The following is a 13,189-nucleotide window of genomic DNA, read 5'->3' as shown; positions in this document are numbered from 1 at the left end:
ACGGATCCCGGAGAGAGGAGGAGAGAGGTGGGAGGAGGGAGACGCGAGCGCCAGACCAGCCGAAGTCCGCGGCCAGGATGCCAGGCGGTTCCTGGAAGAGTCTCTGGACTGCCGGCCGGAATCGGCGCCTGGGAACACGGCCGACTCCTGATCGGAACACGATTAGAAGGGGAGACGCACTTTACTGCTTCCCCCTCCTTCCTTCCTTACCTCCCCAGCCCTCCCTATTCCCCGCCCCTTAATCCTCCAGCGTTTCACAGAGGCCCCGCGGGAGCCCAGGTACTAGGAAGTGTTTGTGTTGTGCATGGATCAGACCCAGAAGCTGACTCCGAGGAAATAATGATGCTGAGAGACAGGGGTATTATTTTTCTGGGATGTGACTGTGGATTCTTGGCTCCTAGGATTCCTGGGACTGCCTACTAATACTGCCCAGCTCCTTGTGGGCGTTCAGTAAATAGTAACAGAACTAGATTTATGAAAATTACTAAATGAAGTTCCCCATCTGAGCAATTCATGACTTGAACCAAATTCATGGTCCTGGAGTTGGGGATGGGAGGGTGGTACATGGAAGGAGGGTGTAAAACACAGGTCCTTGGATTAGGGACCCTGCCTAGCAGGAGCACATAGTAAAGTGGACTTGAGGGCCTCAGGGCTTCCTTCCAAGCCAGTCCTGCATACGGGGTGGTTACTCTTCTTTTCATGAATGACTTGCCATCTCTTTCTTTCTTCACTCAGTCTGGCTTCCTTTACTTTCAATATCTTAGGGCTGTGGGTAAAGATTCTCCTCTGTGGGAGCTTTTCTTTCCCAAGCCCTAGGGATGCTCCAGATCTGGCAAGTCTCAGCTAGTTAGGCTAAGAATAACCAGGTTTCCCTTAGGCCTTTTCCAACTTAGTGGCTAAGCTTAGGTGATTTGCCAGGAAAGAGAAGCAGGCTGATCACACTTTCTTGAAGCCCAAGGGTCTCCTCTTTTGTGAGAAACAAAAGCAGATGGAGAGCCATCCAGTTCCCTGGGACAGCAGGACAATCTAGAAGTGCTCTTACAGAACGCCAGTGACGGGACTTCCCTGGTGGCGCAGTGGTTAAGAAGCCACCTGCCAATGAAGGGGACACAGGTTCGGTTGGGGAAGATCCCACATGCCGCAGAGCAACTAAGTCCATGTGCCACAACTACTGAGGCTGCACTCTAGAGCTCGTGAGCCACAACTACTGAGCCTGCGTGCCACAACTACTGAAGCCCGCGTGCCTAGAGCCCGTGCTCCGCAACAAAAGACACCACAATGAGAAGCCCGCACACCGCAACGAAGAGTAGCCCCCGCTCACCGCAACTAGAGAAAGCCCACACACGGCAACAAAGACCCAGTGCAGCCAAAAATAAACAAATTGACTAATTTAAATAAATAAATAAACTGCATTTACAAAAAAAAAAAAAAGAATGCCAGTGACGAGGGTAATAGAAAAGCTGCAGAGGAGGCAGGTAGCGAGTTTTATGGGGCTTCCATGTGGCAGGACACACAGGTTACTTATGCAGTAAGTAAAGCTTACTCCAGATGATGTCCTCACCAAGGTGTATTGAACACTTGCTATGTGTTGATCACTTTAAATTAACATGTTAATTTAATCCTCACAACAGATTTATGAGGTAGGGACTCTTATTATCCTGTTTTAAAGATAGGAAACTCTTGAGTAACCTACCCAGCGCACACAGTGAGCTGCTGCCAGAGCTGGGATGTGGGTCCACTGAGACTGGCCCCAGAGTGAGGTACGTGCTCAGCCACATCACTAGATTGTCTCCCACCTGTGTCAGTTGAGCCCTAGCTCTACTGGGATTCGGGCCAGTAACAGAGATGCAGGGACTGGGGCATAATGTTCTCTAAACATCCCTTTGACAGCAGCAGGAGGAGCAGAGAGGGAGAAGAGAGGCACTTGTTTGAAAATTCCGAATTTCCCAGCTTAGTAGTGGGATTAAGGGCATGGTCTTGGCACTGGCAATGCAACTGCGAACAAGAGTCTGCCTTCACGGAGCTTACAGTGTGGTGGGGAGACAGCCAGTAAACAAATAAAGTAAATACAGCTGACCCTTGAACAACAGGGGCTTGAACTGCAGGTCCCCTAATACATGGATATTTTTCAGCAGCAAATACTACAGTACTACATGATCCAGGGTTGGTTGAATCCATGAATGCAGAACCACTGATACAGAGAGCCAACTATAAGTTATAGGTGGATTTTCAACTTTGCAGGGGTCGGCACCCCTAACTCCTACTTTGTTCAAGGGTCAACTGTATACAGAATAAGAGAATGCCAGTGATAAGTGCTATGAAGAAAAACAAAACTTGGCAAAGTATTAAATGAAGTGATGAGGTGGTAGAAAGGCCTTTCTGAGGAGGGAATACCTGAGCGGAGATCTGGTAGAAATGAGGGAATGAGCTATGTTAATATCTGTGGAAAAGAGTGTAACAGTTAGAGGAAATGTGCTGAAGTTGTGAGATGTAATGTGTTTGGAGTACTTAAGAAACAGTAGGGGGACCAGCTAGGAGACATTGAACCAAGCACAGAACATTGGTAGTTTGGAGCTGCAGGCTGCTAAGGAGATGAGTTGTGATCAAGAATTAAATGAGAAAAAACAGCTTAGCACAGTGCCTGGTACACATAAAGTGCTCAATAAATGTTCCCTGTTGTATTACTTTTATTATTATCATTATTATTATCCTAAAGTAATAGTGTGTGGCCACACCTCTGGTAACTTGGGTGACCCATCAGTAAAGATGGTCAGAGCGGTATGCTGGAGCTGGCTTATAGGGGCTCACAAGAGCCTGTTTTAGCATCTCTTTCCAACTCCATGTTCAGTGACATCATGTAGCTTGCAATCAGCCATGATGGGGGTATTTACACCAAGGAAATCAACAAATGCTATGAAGAAGGACTTTTTTTCCCAGATTGCTAGTTGTCAAACACCTACCAGAATTCAGAGGAAACAATTCTACTGCCCACCAGTTGATGAATGGATAAACAAAATGTGGTGTATCCATATAGTAGAATAAATTTAGATGTAACAAAAATGAATGAAGTACTAATACATGCTACAACTTGAATGAAGCTTGAAATCAGTGTGCAAAGTGAAAGAAGCCACTCACAAAGGACCACATACTGTACAATTCCATTTATATGAAATGTCCAGCATAGGCAAATCCATAGATTAGTGGTTGCCAGAAGATGAGGGCAAGAGGAGTTGTACGAAAGTTTGGTGGGGGAGGGGTAACCACTAATGGGTATAAGGCCTGGGGGGGGTAATTAAATGTTCTAAAATTGAATGTGGTGATGGTTGCACAATTCTGTGAATATACTAAAAACACTGAATTGTACATATTAAATGATGGGTGAATTGTATGGCATGTGAATTATATCTCATTAAAGCTGTTATAGAAAAAAAAACAAAAGCCATTTACAAAAGCACATGACTGGTCAGAACAGAGCAGCACTGCTATGCAAGGAGACAAGAAAAGCAATGAGCATCCTCAAGGAAGGGAGAGAAGCAGAGCACCCCTGGGCTGCCTGGAAACAGGGCTTAATAAATAGACATTTCCTTAATTCCATCTTCCATGTATTCATTACATAAGCAGATGTTCCACATGTATTATGTTCCAGGCTCTAGGAACAAAAGAAGACCAAGAAAAAACCTCTGCCTTTGATTGAGAATCTCACAGTCTACAGTGCCAAGAAGAGCTGGAGTAGATACTGGGAAGGGTAGGAGAAGGAATTGAGCATCTGCGGCTTGGTTTTGAATTGGCTATAGCCTTATTCCCTGCTTGGTCCATGAGGCCACTGAAGAAGTCAACTGTTGAGGAAGAAAATGAAAAGGTGACAGAGGGCACAATTAAGATGCTCCAGAGGGCTGTGATGGAGGGCTGCATGATAAGATGTGTGGCGATCTGGCACCAGCTGCCATTTCATCTTCATTCTCCATTTGTAGAATGGTATAGCTATTAGTCATGGTTCCAGCAGGAAATAGAGCACACTCAAAGTAATTCTAAGAGGGTTAATTTTAAAAGGAACTAATTACACAGGTAAACCACAGGGATAGTGAAGGAACTTGGGACTCACAGCAGCAGAGAAGTCACCACCCCTAGACCTGATGAGAGCAGGAAGGGAACAGTTACCAGGACCCAGAAGAAGAGAGACTTGTGAGTGACTATTGCCTTCAGAGAAGCAGTAACAACCTGTCAAAGGACATGGACAGCTCAAGCTGACCTCAAAGGGTGAGATATCAGGAATAAATACCTTGATTTCATTTTTCTCCCTCCCTCATATCCTGACCAGACCTAGCTAGAAGCTAGAGGTTAGGAGCTTGTTGATGGAATCCATATGTCATCCCTCCTGGGCAGAGAGTAGAATAGGACAAGGGATTTGTGTAAGATCTGCAGGGGCAAATGGAAAATAATTGGCCCAAAATGGAACCTTGAAGGAGTCCCCTTAGGAAATAACGGATGCTATATAACTCCAGAGAATTTTCTGTGTAATTCTGCCCTCTTCTGCTCCCTGCTAATTCCACCAAAACTGTCTATAATACACCCTACAACTACATTTGCAGTCAACAAAACCCTCTATGGCACTCACCCTGAAAAGATACAATATTGTGAAGATAGCTCAAGTAAGAAACTCTGCAGACTCCCTCCCTATCTACACTTCCCCCTTTCCACCAAGTTGTAAATATTGACCAAGTAGCCTCTCATCGGAGAAGATAAAGGGGCCCTCCTATTTGTAGTTTTCAAGAATAACTAGTTTTCAAGAATAATGATCCAAGTATTCATTACTTCATCACTGCCATTATTGAGCAACATGCAAAGCACTGGGTTACTTGCAAGGTAACTTTTGTTATTCCAAAGAAGACCTATTAAATTTTAGTACTGGATGAAACCTTAGAGATAATCTAATACTCCACTTTCATTTCACATATGTGTAAATTGAGATCCAGAGCAGACACCTAACTCCTCCAAAGTCACCTGCCAAGAACGACCTCTGATCTGCTCCTGGTTCCATCCTACCCATACATCCCAGAACTCGATACCAACCTCTTGAAGCCAAAGAAATTCTGTTGCCTAAGCCTGTCTCATAATCATTCCATCTCCTGAAACAGACTTCCATTAATGTGGCCAGTAAACATCATCAGATACGCTGATCCAATTTTCAAAATGAAACATTCACTTCAAAATTAATTAAAATTGGCATAGTATTCTTTTAGGAAATAGGAGTCCACAGGATCAAACAGAAGATGGGTTATTCCCATTCCAAAAAGATGAAAACTTCCACAGAGATGTTTACCTTTACAGAAATTTCATTATCAGAATTGGTCATAGTCTATACCAAATCCAAAACCTGAGGTGCTGTGTTACTCAGGCTTCTCCAGAGGACACAGAACCAATAGGATTATATACAGAGAGAGAAAAGAGAGATAGAGACAGAGATAGGTTTATTAGGAGGAACTGGCTCACATGATTATGGAGGATGAGAAGTCCCATGACCTGCTGTCTGCAAGATGGAAATCCAGGAAAGCCAGTAGCGTAATTCAGTCTGAGTTTGAAGGCCTGAGAGCAAGAGGAGCAAATGATGTACATCCCAGTCCAAGGTCAGGAGAAGATGAGATGACGTGTCCCAGCTCAAGCAGTTAAGCAGGGGAAAAAGGGTGAATTCCTTCTTCCTCCACCTTTTGTTCTATTCAGGCCTTCAATGGACTGGATGATGCCCACCCACAATGGGAAGAGCTGAGTCCACCAATTCAAATGTTAGTCTCATCCAGAAATATTCTCACAGACACACCCAGAAACAATGTTTAATCTGGGTACTCTATGGCCTACTCAATTTATCACATAAAATTAACCACTACAGGTACCTTACCTGGTTTTAAATTTTGTAAGCACCGTTTTTTCCCATTCTATTTTGCAGAATCTCTACATGTGCCTGTTTAAATTGTCACTCCCTATCCCAGTAGTGATTTCACCTTAATCCAGTGAAATTTTGTAACCCATAGTAACTCACAAGAGAATGGTAAATATATAAAGTAACTGTGTGGATTAATATACACCAGGAGGGATAAATTAGATTAGCACTGTCCAGCTGGGCATTTGGGATTGAAGTCTGTTTCTTTAACTGCAGAAGAAGAAACTGTGCATGTAATTCTGAACCATGCATTTACACACTACCTGGACAAGTATAGCTGTGTTACAAAGTATAACTGACTTAATTCCTAGTATCACTAATCAAATTAACAGGTTGCCCTCAATAGCGCTTATACTCTTAGCAATAGTCATGTACAACAAATTATAATGGTATACTTTTTGTTTAAAATATTTTAATGTTAAATTTTCTTTTTTACTCCATTTCAATTGTCTTTTTTCCCTCCCCTCACTATTACCATTTTCAGCAATTTCTCCCCAAATTATCTTTGAACAAAATATAGCTCTCATATTTAATTTACAAGGACCTCAGCTTCCTTAAATTTAGTGCTCCCAATACTGTACTATCCCATATGGTATCCACTAGCCACATGTGGCTAACTAAATTTAAATGTTAATTAATTAAAATTAAATAAAATTATAAATTCAGTTCTTTGGGAAACTACTCACACTTCAAGTCCCAATAGCCATGTGTGGCTAATGGCTACCATACTGGACTGTGTATATCTTAGAAAGTTCTATTTGGGAGTGCTGCTCTAAGATCATCTGCAGCCCTAAGATTCAGTGTTTATTCACCAGTGTCATTCAATGGCCTCCCAACTGTCAAATATAATGTCCATTTTAATCCTCATCCTAGTTTTATGATAGTGCTCTGTTCGTGAAACTTTTTCTCAACAGAACCATTTCCTGATTCTGTATTACTTGAATGGATTTTAATTACATTCTCTCAAAACAATGAGTAACCATCATTTCTCAGTTTATCTCACTAGTTTTTCTACCTCCTGTGGCCTTCCTTAATTGTTGCAATTACTCATTTAAGGTCCATTCCCATGACTGCATCTCCCGTTTTTATACTCCCCAATCCATATATCATGTTCCAAGGTGATTCCATTTTCTACCAACAGATGCTATCTTATTTAACTGGGCTGCCATAATGAAATACCATAGACTAGGTGTCTTAAACAACAGAAATTTATTTCCCACAGTTCTGGAGGCCGAAAGTCTGAGGTCAGGTCAGGTACTAGCATGGCCGTGTTCTAGTGAGAGCTCTCTTCTTGGCTTGCAGATGGCTGCCTTCTTACTGTGTCCTCACATGGCAGAGAGAGAGAGAAAGCTCTCTGGTGTCCCTTCTTATTAAGGCACTAATCTCTTCAAACCAGGGCCTCACCCTCAAGACCTCACCTAACCTTAACTACCTCCCAAAGGCCCCATTTCCAAGTACCATCACATCGGAGGTGAGGGCTTAAACATATGAATTTTGCAGGGACACAAACATTTAGTCCATAACACATGCATAACAAACCACCTCAAAATTTAGTTGCTTAAAACTAAGGGGTGTTTTTTGTTTGGTTGGTTTTTGCTTATCACAGCTGTGTGGGTTGACCAGTGGTTCTTCTGTGCCACTTGGTATTAGCAGGAATCGCTTCTATGGCTGCATTTAGCTGGCCGCTGGAATGCACTGGAACCTCCAAGAAGGCCTCTTACACACATCCAGGACCTCAGTGCTGGGGTTACTCATTTCTCCTCCAGGAGGCCTCTTGCCACAGAAGCCTCCAGTTTTCTCACTGTCTCATCCTCCAGTTCTTCTTCATATGGCTTCTCTCCCCAGAAGGACAACCTGTCCTTCCTTACAGTGTGGCATCTGGGTTCCAAGGGGGAGTGTTTCAAGAAGATAAGCCCAATGTGCAAGAGCTTACCAAGCTTGCATCATACTTAATACCCCACTGGCCAAAGCCAATCATATAGCCAAGCTAAATGCAGAGGAAGGACAAGGATGTGAATCCTTACAGCTGTGGTTCACTGGGAGCCACCAATTTGACAGTCAACCACACAAGCTCTCCCCTGAATCCCCAACCCACATTTACAATTGCTACGAGAAATTTGCTCCTAAAAATCTCACAGACACCTCAAATTTATCATCTCCAACATCACTCTCACTCCTCCACACCTCAGGTCATTCAATTCTATATATTTTACTTTAGAAATTTCTCTTTGAAACCGGATTCTCTCCTCCAAACCCACGTGCCTTAATTCAAGCCTTCATTAACTGTCCAGTTCTCTACTGAACAGTATTGTCTTCCACATAACAAGTGTAATAATGGCACAGCCTTACTTATAAACTTTATTTTTAAATAAACTCTTTATTTATAGACATAAGTCCTTGTCAAAGACATGTAGTGGGTTGAATGGCAGCCTTCCAAAAGACATGTCCTCCCAGAACCTGTGAACGTGACCTTATTTAGAAAGAGGGTCTTTGCAGATGTAATTAAGTTAAGGATCTCAAGATAAGAGCATCCTGAACTTAGGCCTAAATCCAGTGGCAGTTTTCCTTATAAGATACAGAACAGAAAACAGAGATACATAGAAGAGAAGGCAATGTGAAGACAGAAGCAGAGATTGGAGTGATACATCTACAGGCCAAGGAACATCAAGGATTGCTGGCAGCCACCACAAGCTAGAAGAGACGTGAGAGATGGATTCTCCCTCAGAGCCTCCAGAAAAATAAATAAATAAATAAACCTTTCCCAACACCTTAATTTTGGAGTTCCGGCTTTCAGCGCTGTCAGAGAATAATTTCTACTGCTTTAAACCACCAAGTTTGGGGTAATTTGTTATAACAACCCTGGGAAACAAATATTAGATCCTTCATCATTGTATCTCTATCTTCCATCTCTGTTCTCATCTTCTGCTACTCCCTACCACACAGTCTCCAAGCATGCAGATACCTTCTCTCTTCTTGGTTTCCTCCTGAAAAGCCCTTCTCCCCTGTCCTGCCTCTCTAACTTCTCTGTTCCACTTAGACCCATTTGAAATGTCACATCCTACATGAAGTTTTACCTGTTTCCATAATAAGAAGCAGTGTTCTATCCTCCTGTGTGATCTGTCCTCCTGCTTCCATATATTTTGGTCAGATATCTGCTATAAATTATTTAATACTTGGTATTTATTTAACCCAATATGATGCATTTAATTCTCCATTTTAAAAAATTTTACATCAAAGCACATTTTATTATTCTTTTATTTATCTCTTCTTTTTTCAATTAAAAAATTGAAACCACTCTGAGCAACAAGCCCACCCGCATTCATAATTGTATTAAAGAAAAATAAGTACCTAGAAGGTAAATTTAAAATTTTTTAAAGATATCTAGGTGAACAATAATGACCCATGAAGATATAGAAAAATATGTTTCCATATCATGCCATAAATGTTTTACATATTCTGTTTTCTTCTTCTTAAAATCAATAGAGTATTTTATCTCAGAAGAAAAATCAGAAATAATCAAAGTATCTTGCTGAAGAATGATATGCTGATAAAATTAATTCATTGGCTTTTAACAGTCTCAAAATATTTTCTCTACATTTGGAGACTCAAACTTAGTAGAATACGCACAAATTTAATATTTTAAAAATTCCTTGAATCTTTATAAAGGTAACTTTGCTAAAACTATCTTAAACAATCAAATGTTGAGTTAGACGCTGAGAATATAAAATAGTCAAAGGATTATCCCTTTCCTCAAATAACATTATTTATAGTCTAGCTAGGGAGATATTTACATTAAACTACAGCTGACAATACAAGCTACCATTGATGGAGTAGGACAGACAAGGAAATCTATAAAAAGAAATCAGACGTATTCTTAAATGCCGTATGATATTGTTTATATCTAATAATAATCCATAATTAGTATTAATATTGAAAGTGTAGGCCCACTAATACCAGAACAAAAGGAGGAAAAAATTGGAGGAAAATTCAACTATAGATGGTTCAGTTTTCATTTAGGGAATTAACACATAAGAAGAAGGATAATAAATATTAAATACTGAGGCCTTTCTGCTTAATTGCCATGCCTTCATTCACTAAATCAAAAGTAATTAATCATTCCAGTTACTGCTTTACATGTATTATAGGAAAAACACTGTAAGAATAGAATAAGTATGCCTTATCACTTAAAAGACAGTCTCCATTTGTCTCATATGTTATTTACAGTTTGATTCAAAGATGAAATATTACTCCCAAGAGTAACTTTAACAGCAACTAATATCAAAAAGCAAACATGTCAACTCTTAATTATTTTTTATCTTTCGAGTGATTATGATAAATGAGAACAAGGCCAATCTATAAGTTTCAAATAAACATTTTTGACAACATACCACATGCTCTCCATAAAACATTTATAATGTTTTAATGTTAGAATTTACCTTCCCCCAAATAAATATATCAAAATTAAAACAATTTGAACTTTGAGAAACTATGAATCTCTTGCCAAAATAATCTTCCTAATATAGGATATAATGTGAAATAGCAGCTAACATAATTAGTTACCATTCCAGAAACTCTAATCACATCATTGTTATGTGCTGTAAGAACAGATAATGAGTGTAGCCTTGTGCATTATGCAAACAGTCAATCCAAGATAGAATCTGATGCTGGATATTTCCCCCGAAATTTAGCCTCTGAAAGATTTTCTCACTGTGCATATATTTATTTTTTCAGCACAAAACCTGCTTCTTAATGAGACTCCTGTAAGTGTAGGAAATTTCTTTACCAGTTATTTTACCACCTAGAAATAGAACAATTTAAATGTCTTACCAGATATCAATATAATAAATATAGTAAAGAAAAAAACAAAAAATTTGGCCAAATTATTAAATTCATGCCATAATACAATAATAAGATAAAGAATGTGGTTAATTTCAGTTTCTCATCCAAATACTCTTTCGAGCAAAGTAAAATTTGTCATTTTCAGCCTGGCTGCCTTTTCTTGCACTCTTTCATCCATCTGTTCGATTGGGCTTCTCCAAATTTTCCCTATTAAATGAACTTTACCCTCCAAAGATATTCTGACAATGACCTTGGAGGGAGTTTAAAGCATTTTTTGTTTGTTTGTTTGTTTGTTTGTCTGTGGTAGTGACTTCATTGTATTGCTTCTAACCCGGTCTTTTTTTCTGAAATTGCAGACTTGTGTCTTAAATATGTACTTTGTAGGCTGGCTTTTCTCCTTTAGCAGATTCCCTAGTGAAGTGGGAGTGTTGCTATCTATCATAATCATGGTCACAGTGAAGGCCATTGTGGGGAGCACAAGGCAATCTCTGTCACTGCCCTTAATGATTTTAGGTTGGTCAGAATTTCTATTTAACATATTTTCATTAGTTTCAAGCTAGGTATGGTAGGGCAACTTACTTAACTTCTCTATGCTTCAGGTTCTACGTCTATAAAATGTGAATCATTTCCCTAACAGGATTGTCTGGAGGATGAAATGAGTTCATACATGTATAGCACTTAGAACAGTATTTGGCAAATAGTAAGCTCTCAGTAAATGTTAGCTATTCTATTATTGTTATTGCTATCACTATTTTAACCACCAATTCATATTCCTTAAGGAAATACAATTTTAAACACACTATTTTTAAGGAACATAAATGCTGACATGAATAATTATTTTTAAAACCATAATTTCTGCTAGTTGGGGGTAACTGAAAAAAAATCACGGTAGAGAAAGATAGAATTTAACAGAACTAAATATGTGAAAGAGCACAATCACGGCAGGAAATTGAACCAATTTGAGAAGCCAAAAAACATAAACAACAAACAAATAAAAAACACTGCTTAGAAAGACGACGCACTTGCTTTTCAAAAGAACTGGCTGTCCTGGTTTTGCACATGTTCAGGGGAGTCTTGCAGATCAATACAACCAGCCCTCTCAGGACGTGTCAGCATTACTGCTCCCTGCTACAGTAGCCACCATGCCTTCCGGCAGGCGGTACAACTAACTCCACATTCCCAAAATACACGCAAAGTAAGCTTCCCAATAACTCACTATGCATGGAAATGTTCTTCTTTCTAAATTTTCATAAAATGAGATTTACTGACACACAAAAAGAATTCACAGATTTTACTTTTACATCGGCAACAAAATTTTAGTGACTTTTGTGCTTTCTTTTTATTGACAGGATAATATATACTTGTAAAAATTTAAATATAACAAGATTATATAAAGGAAAAATAAAAGTCTTCCATCCCTGTTCCCTAGAAACACACTTATCAGTATAGTATGTATCAATAGACAAATAGATATATAGATACCTTTATATATACATATTTTTGTATGTGCACAGAAAAAAACCATATATAAATTGAACCGTTCTGTAACATTGATCAGAAATTTACTTTCTTTTTTTTTTTTTTTTTTTGCAGTACACGGGCCTCTCACTGTTGTGGCCTCTCCCGTTGCAGAGCACAGGCTCTGGACATGCAGGCTCAGAGGCCATGGCTCACGGGCCCAGCCGCTCCGCAGCATGTGGGATCGTCCCGGACCAGGGCACAAAAACGCGTCCCCCGCACCGGCAGGTGGACTCTCAACCACTGCGCCACCAGGGAAGCCCCAAGAAATTTACTTTCTTTACTCAACAGTGTATTAAAGACATTCTTCCACATCAGAATAAAACCTTTCAAAAGAATAAAAATCCAAAAAAGGTTTTTATCAAGTAAAATTAACTCTCCAAGAAGACCATGTTTATCCTATCCAGAATTATAAGAGAAGTGACTGTCTCTTCTAAATCAGAATTTAACTTCCAATGATAAATTATATTGAGTAGTTTACCAAAGTTCTCAGATATAATAATAGAATAGAATCTTCTAGTCCTAGCTACCAAAGGTAGCTAATTTTTCATGCTTCAAGTAAAACTGCACAATAATTTGATCATTAGTGTATAGTTAATCTAAAGTTGGAATTTTCAAAGGCTTTGGTTTTTTTCCTCACATATCAGAATTGGAGAAGTAGTAGGAGAGCAGGGATAGTTAGAGCAAAGCTGATGGTTTCACAATCCAGAAGGCAGATATGAGCAAGTCTGAAATGGGAGTAGGCAGCTGCAAGCAAGTAGAGAATTGAGAAACAAGAATGCAGCAGTTGACAGCAAAGGAAATCATCAACAAAATGGAATCGCAATCTACAGAATGAAAGAAAATATCTCCAAATCATCTACCTGATAAGGGGTTAATACCCAAAATATATGAAGA

The sequence above is a fragment of the Phocoena sinus genome, chromosome 7 (genome assembly GCF_008692025.1).
Source record: "Phocoena sinus isolate mPhoSin1 chromosome 7, mPhoSin1.pri, whole genome shotgun sequence".
Classification (NCBI taxonomy): Eukaryota; Metazoa; Chordata; class Mammalia; order Artiodactyla; family Phocoenidae; genus Phocoena; species Phocoena sinus.
This window is presented reverse-complemented; position numbering follows the sequence as displayed.